This window comes from Salvelinus alpinus, chromosome 8 (assembly GCF_045679555.1).
Source record: "Salvelinus alpinus chromosome 8, SLU_Salpinus.1, whole genome shotgun sequence".
Classification (NCBI taxonomy): Eukaryota; Metazoa; Chordata; class Actinopteri; order Salmoniformes; family Salmonidae; genus Salvelinus; species Salvelinus alpinus.
The window spans coordinates 56197119-56208652 of record NC_092093.1 but is presented as its reverse complement, the minus strand read 5'-3'; positions in this window follow the sequence as shown (position 1 = coordinate 56208652).

Here is an 11534-nt window from a genome sequence, read left to right as displayed (position 1 = left end):
GCCTTCTGTGTTTTGCTTTTTTCTATTACAAACAGGAATTCCAGACATTTTATAAGCATGAAATCAACTATTATTTAACAAAATTAAGTAAACACTGGTTTTCATAGAATATACTGATAATTTACCCCACAGAGGATCAGGAAAATAGACAAACATCTCTGGCGGTGTTCCTGAGCCAAATTGTGTCCCCTAAATCAGTGGCTTCCAACCAGGGGTACTAGGACCCCTGGGGGTACTTAGCCTATCCACAGTGGGTACTTGGGAAGACTCATGAGACCATAGGCCTACTGTTAAAATGCACTAGGGGGTACTTCAGTAGTATTCTGGCAGAGGAAAATTCAGTTGGTCGTACAGTAACCGAAAAAGGTTGGGAACTACCCTAAATGGACAGGTACATCGTTCAGAAAATACCTAATTAGACAGAAAGTGAAACTACTACCCACACCGATGAACAATATATTTTGTTTGCCTAAAACTTAGGATTTGTGAGGTTTCATGAGAATTTGATTAATATTAGATCATATTTGCATGTGACCCAACATTACATCCATGGAGTATCTTTATCTACTGACAAAAAGGCGCTAGAGTTTTAGCGTTTGTTGATTTTCTCTTGAAAGAAATCAACACAGCGACAATTATGTGGCAAGTGAATTTACACACATAAAATCATCAAAGATCAGTGGCATAGCATCCTGTTGGCTATGTCCCCTGGACACTGGTTCCCGTTTTCTAAACGTTCTCAAAAAATCTGTCACTGAAATTCACACTTCTACTCAATACAACACATTGAATTTAACTTCCCACTGTTCACTGTATAATAGAATGCTGCATAGAATGGCTGATTTGCTCATATTTGCAAAGGCCTACCTGTGTTCCAGGCTGAATCACATCCGGCTGTGATTAGGAGTCCCATAGGGCGGCGCACAATTGGCCCAGCGTCGTCCGGGTTTGGCCGTCATTGTAAATAAGAATTTGTCCTCATCTGACTAGCCTATTTAAATAAAGGTTAAATAAAACAAATAAAAAAACATTTGGCTGGAGGAATGAATATATATGCATCATGATTTGCATGTCATTGTCAGTAAGGGAAAATTGCATGAAAGCTTCTTTATTCTTCAGACACACTTTCCCTCCTTACCTTACAGTGCTCTCTCCCTTCCTCTCAGAAACACACACACCACTCTCCCCCCCTCCCTCCCTCATATAAACATACATATCCCTCTCTCTCCCTCCCTCCCTCTCATAAACACACACACCACTCTCTCCCTCCCTCCCTCCCTCTCAGAAACACACACGCCACTCTCTCTCTCCCACACACACAACAATGACATTACTCAACTCCAAACTTTTAAAACATTAAGCAACAAACAGAATTTAAGGAGCACAAGAAACAAATTTATATATTTATAATTTGTATATAGTTTAGGCTTACATTAGACCTACAGTGCATTCGGAAAGTATTCAGACCCCTTGATCTTTTCCACAATTTGTTACGTTACAGCCTTATTCTAAAATTGATTCAATATTTTTTTCCCTCAATCTACACACAATACCCCATAATGACAAAGCAAAAACAGGTTTCTATAAGTTTTTGCAATCGTATTAAAATATTACATTTACATAAGTATTCAGATCCTTTACTCAGTACTTTGTTGAAGCACCTTTGGCAACGATTACAGCCTCGAGTCCTCTTGGGCTACAAGCTTGGCACACCTGTATTTGGGGAGTTTCTCCAATTCTTCTCTGCAGATCCTCTTAAGCTCTGTCAGGTTGGATGGGGAGCGTCGCTGCACAACTATTTTCAGGTCTCTCCAGAGATGTTCGTTCGGGCTCATGTCCGGGCTCTGGCTGGGCCACTCAAGGACATCCCGAAGCCACTCCTGCGTTGTCTTGGCTTCGTGCTTAGGATCATTGTCCTGTTGGAAGGTGAACCTTTGCCCCGCTCTGGAGCAGGTTTTCATCAAGGATCTCTCTGTACTTTGCTCCCATTCATCTTTCCCTCAATCCTGACTAGTCTCCCAGTCCCTGCCGCTGAAAAACATCCCCACAGCATGATTCTGCCACCACCATGCTTCACCGTAGGGATGGTGCCAGGTTTCCTCCAGACGTGACACTTGGCATTCAGGCCAAAGAGTTCAATTTTGGTTTCATCAGACCAGAGAATCTTGTTTCTCATGGTCTGAGAGTCCTTTAGGTGCCTTTTGGCAAACTCCAAGCAGGCTGTCATGTACCTTTTACTGAAGAGTGGCTTCCGTCTGGCCATTCTACTATAAAGGCCTGGTTGGTGGAGTGCTGCAGAGATGGTTGTCCTTCTGGAAGGTTCTCCCATCTCCACAGAAGAACTCTGGAGCTCTGTCAGTGACAATCGGTTTCTTGGTCACCTCCCTGACCAAAACCCTTCTCCCCCGATTGCTCAGTTTGGCCGGGCGGCCAGCTCTAGGAAGAGTTTTGGTGGTTCCAATCTTCTTCCATGTAAGAATGATGGAGGTCACTGTGTTCTTGGGGACCTTCAATGCTGCAGACATTTTTTCGTACCCTACCCCAGATCTGTCTCTGAGCTCTATGGACAATTCCTTCGACCTCATGGCTTGGTTTTTGCTCTGATATGCACTGTCAACTGTGGGACCTTATATAGACAGGTGTGTGCCTTTCCAAATCCAGTCAAGTTGTAGAAACATCTCAAGGATGATCAATGGAAACAGGATGCACCTGAGCTCAATTTTGAGTTTCATAGCAAAGGGTCTGAATACTTATGTAAATAAGGCATTTCTGTTGTCTAAAATCCTTTTTTTGCATTGTCATTATGGGGTATTGTGTGTAGATTAATGAGTAAAATAATGTATTTAATCAATTTGAGAATAAGGCTGTAATGTACATTTTTTGGGAAAAAGTCAAGGGGTCTGAAGCACATCTCATGACTAGCAGACACTTTTCCTTTCTTCCTGTGTCAATCAACAAGTTACCAGGTTGTTAACTAGGTAACATGACTGAACAACGTTGTTTGTTATTAAACCCATAATTATCTACCCGGGATTAGTTTAAAACGGCCCGCAACATGGTTTGTGAAATGTTCAAAAATGCGTGCGAATGCCGATAGATATATAAAAAAAAGTCATCTCCGGTATTATGGGTCATATTTTTGTCATATGGGTCATATTGTTTTTAACCGTTTAGACTAGAGACAAGCCATCTTCTTTGCTGTAAAGCTGGAAGCATGGCTGTTGTGAAGCGGTGCTCCATTGTCCTTCTCTGACACTCAGAGGCTGCACGACAGTGAACTTGCAAAGTCTACTCAGATTGGCCTGTGCTCTTGGTTAAAACAGGCGATGAAATTATACAATGTATCAACATTGCTTGCTTTGCTCGCTGCTCCAATGTAACACATGTACAAATCTAACAGCAGAAGACTCAGCAGGGTCTGGGTCTGCATCCCCACTGCTAAATTAAATATTTTTTTAACCGACGGAGGAATAAATGTGCACGAAGAGTGGAGAGAAGCAGGTGAGTGAGGGCTGGTAGGGAATGCAACCTGCGCATACAAGAGACCATCAAATAAAATGTTATTTATCACATGCGCCGAATACAACTGGTGTAGCCCTTACAATGAAATGCTTACTTACAAGCCCTTAACCAACAATGCAGTTTTAAGAAAAATATGTGCTAAGCAAAAAAATAGATAAGTAAAAAAATAAAAAAAGCAAATATTTAAAGAGCAGCCGTAAAATAACAATAGCGAGGCTATATACAGGGGGTACCGGTACAGAGTCAATGTGCGGGGGACTAGTGGCTATTGCTTAAATTCAACAGAATTTATAAACAAAACTGACTTTATAAACATTTAATAAAAGGCGCCAGGCAGGTTCTTTAGATCAGTAGGGCTGAAAAATATGAAACGGTACTAAGGTATTCTGCAATGTTTGAAGTATCATGACGTTTTGGTACCGTGATATTACCGTGCTCCCAGTATACACTGTAACACTAGTAGAGAGAAGCATGGAAGTAATGGAAAAAGGTACTTTCATAATTCTTTCAGTCCAGCCAAAGCAATCCGAATTAACCCCACCCAGAATTCAATAAAAATGTTAATGTCGGACACCATGTTTAGCGCCTTCTTTATGAGCAAAAAAGGGAATAACACACATTATGTATTACTATCCATATTAACAGGCTAATACAGGATTTGTAAAGTTGACCCACCTCATGATAAGGATTTCAATAAGAATTCCGGTCCTCAGTGGAGCTGCACCTACAGGAATGGAATCAGATCAGACATATTCATTAAAAGAAAGGTGAGAGTGGGGCAGCAGGCCATCTTGCTCCTTCAATAGGGGAAGCACAGATGAATAAGGCCACACAAGCATGAAGTTACGGAGCGCTGCAACAGAGTGTGACTTGTGTGTGTGTGGTAAGGCAGTTTGATTGGAAGAGGAGTCTGGTCTGAACAGCTGGGGGCTGTTCCCAATTCCCTAAGCCGCATACTACGGTTGCGTGAACACTTTAGACAGCACCATTAATTACTTAAGATATATTAAGACATTCTTACAGTAGGTTCAAACAAGGCAAGAGACCTAATTTAACCTTTATTTAAGCAGGGGTCCCATTGAAACCATGGTCTCTTTTTCATCCATTGTTTTTAAACAACCACATTTACTCAGTGAAGAGGTCTTCTAGTGGTTAGAGCGTTGGGCCAGTCACCGAAAGGTTGCTGGATCGAATCCCGAGCTGACAAGGTAAAAATCTGTCGTTCTGCCCCTGAACAAGGCAGTTAACGTGGATGTCCCCCACACCTCTCTGATTCAGAGGGGTTAGGTTAAATGCGGAAGACACATTTCAGTTGAAGGCATTCAGTTGTACAACTGACTAGGTATCCCCCTTTACCTTTCTAAGGCTTCAACGACTTACTTTGAAGCAGTCCCTCCTTTTAGATGGTGCTAAAAGGTGGCATTGCAGCTATTAACCCCTGACCTAAAACTTAACTATTTGCTTGCTGTTGTAGCCTCCTGCCCTCAAGCTTAGCATCCGCATTCCCATCCTCAACTACGGTTCAATCACACGCACCAGCTGGTTCTCCAAGTGAATGCTTCTCAGAAATGTTTACTCTCTATGGCCTTGACAAGCATGCATTGGTTATAGTAAACTTGAAATAATTAATACATTCCCTCCATTCACCTTTAGTGATGCTTTCGTTCAAGGACGAATATTGTAGTAATATTGTAGTAATTATTATTAGTAATGATCTTAAATTGCTTTATTTATCTGTGACCAAATTTCAGTGAACAGACATTTTTATAGACCACTATCTAATCTCAGATATCAATGTACCTCACAATCTGTCCATCTCAATCAGAGAAAAGCACTCAGCAACGTTATATTCCATTTTGTGCGATTTTGTGCGAATAGAGCGATTTCCCCTACCAGCTGTGCTGTTTCTCCCAGTAGCCTGCGCAGCACAGTGGTAAGTTTCTCGAAACCAAGTGAAATAGCAAAAAAAATGTCTGGACCCTTCTATTACATGCCATTTACATGTAAATTTGAGATTTTGTTTAAATATAGTGAACCAAACCAACACCACACAAACCAGCAACTTGAGAGATAGCAACAGCTACACTCCCATTATTAAAGGCACCTCCTATATTAAGGCTTATAATTCAATCACAACCATACCTGTATTCTGCTTCTGTTGATGCTTCTCTATTCAGTTCTTCATTGCACTTTTGAAAGACGCTAATTAAAATGTAACTATGAGTAATATCATTGTTGAATGTTTTTTTGGTAATTAGTCGTTAAACAATGCTTTCTAGCTGAGACCCTGGGTCTCGACCCCGTCCTGTGCAACTGGGTCCTGGACTTTCTGACGGGCCACTCCCAGGTGGTGAGGGTAGGAAGCAACATCTCTACCCCGCTGATCCTCAACACTGGGGCCCCACAAGGGTGCATTCTCAGCCCTCTCCTGTACTCCCTGTTCACCCATGACTGCGTGGCCATGCACGCCTCCAACTCAATCATCAAGTTTGCAGACGACACTACAGTGGTAGGCTTGATTACCAACAACGACGAGACGGCCTACAGGGAGAAGGTGAGGGCCCTCGGAGTGTGGTGTTAGGAAAATAACCTCACACTCAACTACAACAAAACAAAGGAGATGATCGTGGACTTCAGGAAACAGCAGAGGGAGCACCCCCCTATCCACATCGACGGGACAGTAGTGGAGAAGGTGGAAAGTTTTAAGTTCCTCGGCGTACACATCACGGACAAATTGAATTGGTCCACCCACACAGACAGTGTGGTGAAGAAGGCGCAACAGCGCCTCTTCAACCTCAGCAGGCTGAAGAAATTTGGCTTGTCACCAAAAACACTCACAAACTTTTACAGATGCACAATCGAAAGCATCCTGTCGGGCTGTATCACCGCCTGGTACGGCAACTGCTTCGCCCACAACCGTAAGGCTCTCCAGAGGGTAGTGAGGTCTGCACAACATATCAAACTACCCGCCCTCCAGGACACCTACACCACCCGATGTCACAGGAAGGCCAAAAAGATCATAAAGGACAACAACCACCCGAGCCACTGCCTGTTCACCCCGCTATCATCCAGAAGGCGAGGTCAGTACAGGTGCATCAAAGCTGGGACCGAGAGACTGCAAAACAGCTTCTATCTCAAGGCCATCAGACTGTTAAAAAGCTATCACTAACATTGAGTGGCTGCTGCCAACATACATTCTCTAGCCACTTTAATAATTAATAATTGGATGTAATAAATATATCACTTAAACAATTAATCACTTAAACAATGCTACTTTATATAATGTTTACATACCCTACATTACTCATCTCATATGTATATACTGTACTCTATATCATCTACTGCATCTTGCCTATGCCGTTTCGGCCATCGGTCATCCATATATTTATATGTACATATTCTTAATCATTCTTTTACACTTGTGTGTATAAGGTAGTTGTTGTGAAATTGTTAAATTACTTGTTAGATATTACTTCACGGTCGGAACTAGAAGCACAAGCATTTCGCTACACTTGCATTAACATCTGCAAACCATGTGTATGTGACCAATAAAATTTGATTTGAAGATGCAAATCCTATAGGCCCACACTACTCACAACAATAGTATTTACTCTTCAAGCCCAGTGCAGTCAAAAACTATATTTTCCTGTGTTTTATATATATTTCCACACTATGAGGTTGGAATTATACTGTACAATTGTTACAATTATAATGCCCTTTTAGTGTAAGAGCTGAAATGTCAGTGTGTATTGGTGGGATGGAGTTTTGGCCTGCCTGTTGACATTGGCAACAGTAAACTAGTTTTCAGTTTTCCCCTTCCCACTCAGACCACTCTCAGACAGTCCTAGATAAATTCTTGCTTAAAAAATTACTATTTTCTAAGAAGCTTTATTTATCTATTTTTGACCATTTTAATTGAAAACAATCAAAAGGTGTTTAACTGTTACCCAGAAATGACTTGATATTGCGATATAAAAATGTCTGCATTGGACCTTTAAACTTATTATGCATGTCTATTCATTCAATATTTCTTTTTTATGTAGTATGCTCTAGTACATTCTAATTAAAATCTGGACTTCATAGCCAGATCCTCTGCTTTAAATTATTATTATTATTTTTAATTCTTCCCTTTAACTTGGGACATCAGGTGGGTGCAATTAATTATCAGGTACAACATAAAACCAGCAGACCTCCAGGGAAGTGTAATGACTTTCATCGGTGGAAAGAGAGGAGGACCAAAGCGCAGCGTGGTACGTTTCCATATTTATTGGAATACTTTTTCAATACGAACAAAAACAATAAACAGACGAAAACCAACGAAGCTACAGTCCTGAACTAGTGAACATAGAACACATGAACGCACGAACAGGAACAATCACCCACAAACCAATAGTGAAAACAGGCAACCTAAATATGGTTCCCAATCAGAGACAACGTAAAACACCTGCCTCTGATTGAGAACCATATCAGGCCAATAAGACAAACCTAACCTAGAAAGATAGAACATAGACTATACCCACCCAGCTCACGTCCTGACCAACTAAATAAAGACAAAACAAAGGCAATAAGGTCAGGAACGTGACAGGAAGGATGGATTTGAATACCCCTACTCTAATAGTAGTAGTATTCTACACTTTAATGTAGCAAGTATCACAGCTGTGTGCTGGAAAACCTTGGTATTGCATGGGTGAGGTTGAGCTGTGATGCTTTTTGAATTTCCTGGCTTTTTCGGCTTTTGACCAGCCCTAACTTCTCACTGAAAACAGTTTTGGTATTCAATAACTTGGTTTATTGATGGTGAACTGCAAAAGTTTAATTGACCAATTAGTTTGTTTAATAATTCACCAATAAAGTAATCACAGGATAATATTACTACGTCACAGAGCAGTTCTGATGAATACCCTGTATTTTGGAAAGCTGTTAAGTAATTGATTATTTTATAGTAGCCTAGGTTCTGCGTGTATGTTTAACCATATTTTAAGGACTTTCATGGTAGTAAATGTTTTGATGATTCATATACAATTTATTTTACATGAAATATACTGAACAAAAATACAAACACAACATGTAAAGCGTTGGTCCCATGTTTCAAGAGCTGAAATAAAACATCCCAGAAATGTTCCATAAGCACAAAAAGCGTATTTCTCTGAAATTTTGTGCACAAATTTGTTTACATCCATAATAAGAGGGCGTTTCTCCTTTGTCGTGAAAATCAATCCACCTGACAGGTGTGGCATATCAAGGAGCTGATTAAACAACATGATCAATACACAGTTGCACCTTGTGCTGGGGACAATAAAAGGCAACCCTAAAATGTGTACTTGTGTCACACAACGCAATGCTACAGATGCCTCAAGTTTTGAGGGAGCGTACAATTGGTATGCTGATTGCAGGAATGTCCACCAGAGCTGTTGACAGATCATTTGATGTTAATTTCTCTACCATAAGCCACCTCCAACATCGTTTTAGAGAATTTGGCAGTATGTCCAAGTAACTGGCCTCACAACCGCAGACCACGTGTAACCACACCAGCCCAGGACCTCCACATCCGGCTTCTTCACCTGTGGGATCATCTGAAACCAGCCACCCGGACAGCTGATAAAACGGAGGAGTATTTCCGTCTGTAATAAAGCCCTTTTGTTTGGAGAAAACTCATTCTGATTGGCTGGGCCTGGCTCCCCACTGGGTGGGCATATGCCCTCACAGGCCCACACATGGCTGTACCCCTGCCCAGTCATGTGAAATCCATGGATTAGGGCCTAATGAATTTATTTAAATTGACTGATTTCCTTATATGAACTTTAACTCAACAAAACCGTTGACATTGTTGCATGTTGCGTTTATATTCTTGTTCAGTATAGTTTTGAAAAGTGTTATACTTACCTTTAATAAAAATCTTTAAAAAATAATAACTAATACTTGAACAAAAAGAAGGTCATATTTCATCTGTTACCCTTCCTACAGTAAGGGTGAAAGTACAGGGACTGTGAAGTGACCTCCTGGGCTGCAGACTCAGAATGTTCTCCCTGTACTTCCAATGTTGTCCACTTGGGGAAGGTAGAAAATAAACTGAACTATTATCCACCTCTTTACTGGCTTCTAATGCCACTACTGGTAAGTTATCAGAACTCACAACAAATTATCTATACCAAAAACAAAATGGGAGTAAGGTCCTGTAAAATAAAGGCTTTTTGTTCCGTCTTTGGGATACAGACCATGACACTCACTAATTTCCAATTTGATAATAATAGCTACACTTATTTCTTAAAATATGAAATCCCTGCACCTACACATTGAATACCGCATACTGACAGTTATGTACGAGTTACAGATAATGTCATTATGACTTACCTTGGTCAGTGCTGATTATCTTGTTAGAAGGTTTGTGGAGGCTGCTCCTGCATTACTAGCCTACCTCCTTCACTCACTCCCTGTCAGGGAGCCCACGTGCCTTGGTGAGGAAAGAGATGGTCTCAGCCTGGGGGAGCCGTGGAGATGGACTGGCAGTCTGTCATTCTATGGAGACAAAGGATGACAGGAGAATAGGTTAAGGTGAGTTCATGTGTTCAAGTACATCAAGCAAGATTCAAATAACCCCCTTAAAACCCATTCAGGAATTGACACCATATAGCAAGACCTCACACACACACACACACACACACACACACACACACACACACACACACACACACACACTTACCCAGCCACCAGGCCCCACACCACACACACTGAGACGGCAGCCCACACCACACACACTGAGACGGCAGTGGAGGGCACAGCCACCCCTTCTCCCCTCCACACAAACACACGACAGCTGGGAATGGGACCCTTAGCAAGTCATTGAAGGGCAGGAGATGGTATGTTCAGCTTTGGAAGCTATTGCAGAACCTCAAGGCTGAAGCAAGGTGTGAAGTTGAAAGAGTCAAAAGGCCTCCAGTATACTATAATGCACAGGTCTTGAAGGAGGTAACACACTTTCCAGCTATGTCACCCCTACATCATCACCTTAACAGCTTGACTTTCCCCATATTGTACATGATGCCCTGACAGCTATCTTGATCTTTAAAAGTGTGGCACTTACAAATCTAAGACCCCATGCCCCTTGTCTCAGCACCTTATCAAATATCCACTTAGTCTAATGGAAATTTAAAGGGAGAGAATGGAATAGAATGAAATGTTTTTGTGAGAATAGAATTGTATTAAGACTGAGTTGATCCATACTTTACACGAAATATGCTAATAAATAAGGGGGTAAAACTATAAAAGGATATTTACCAAGGTTTAAATGTGATATTGTCTTTGAAAGTGAAAGTTTTACGAGTATCTGGACTGTTGGACACATTTTTCTTGAAGGAGCACTAAATAATTATTTGTAAAATAAAAAATATCTTTCTTTCTTTCAAACTTAGGCATGACGCCCTGGGTGTAAGTTCGACGCCCTGGGTGTAAGTTTTGTTAACAACTCATGTAAGTAAGCATTTCACTGTTAATCCACACCTGTTGTTTACGAAGCATGTGATAAATACAATTTTATTTGATGTTGATGTTGAGTCCCCCAACATGAGTTGCTTGAGGAAGGTGGCTTGTGTTCAATTTGTGGCCTGGAAATATTTATGTGAAAAGGTTGCAGCTATTACAATGTCACATGGTGAGGGCCACAGTAGAAGGAATCCAATAAGAATTTCACAGGTTTATATTTGTCCTCAAGGATAAAAAGTAGACAATGCCACGTCAACAAGATGGGGCCTAGGGTTATGCTTACAGTAGACGGGAATCTCGGCGACAATACATAGGACAGTGACCTTGCCTTTGTGAACAAATGAGGACAGCTGCAGTTGTCTTGCAATGATTTCACACCATGCAAGACTAACATGTCATCTCAATGACCTTAAGCAATCACATCCCGCAAACAACAAAATTGTTCATAAGAGACATCCTACTTTGTTGCCAAACATTTACTAGAACATAAAATGCAAAACTCAAAAAATGAATCTTCATAAAGACTACTTCCC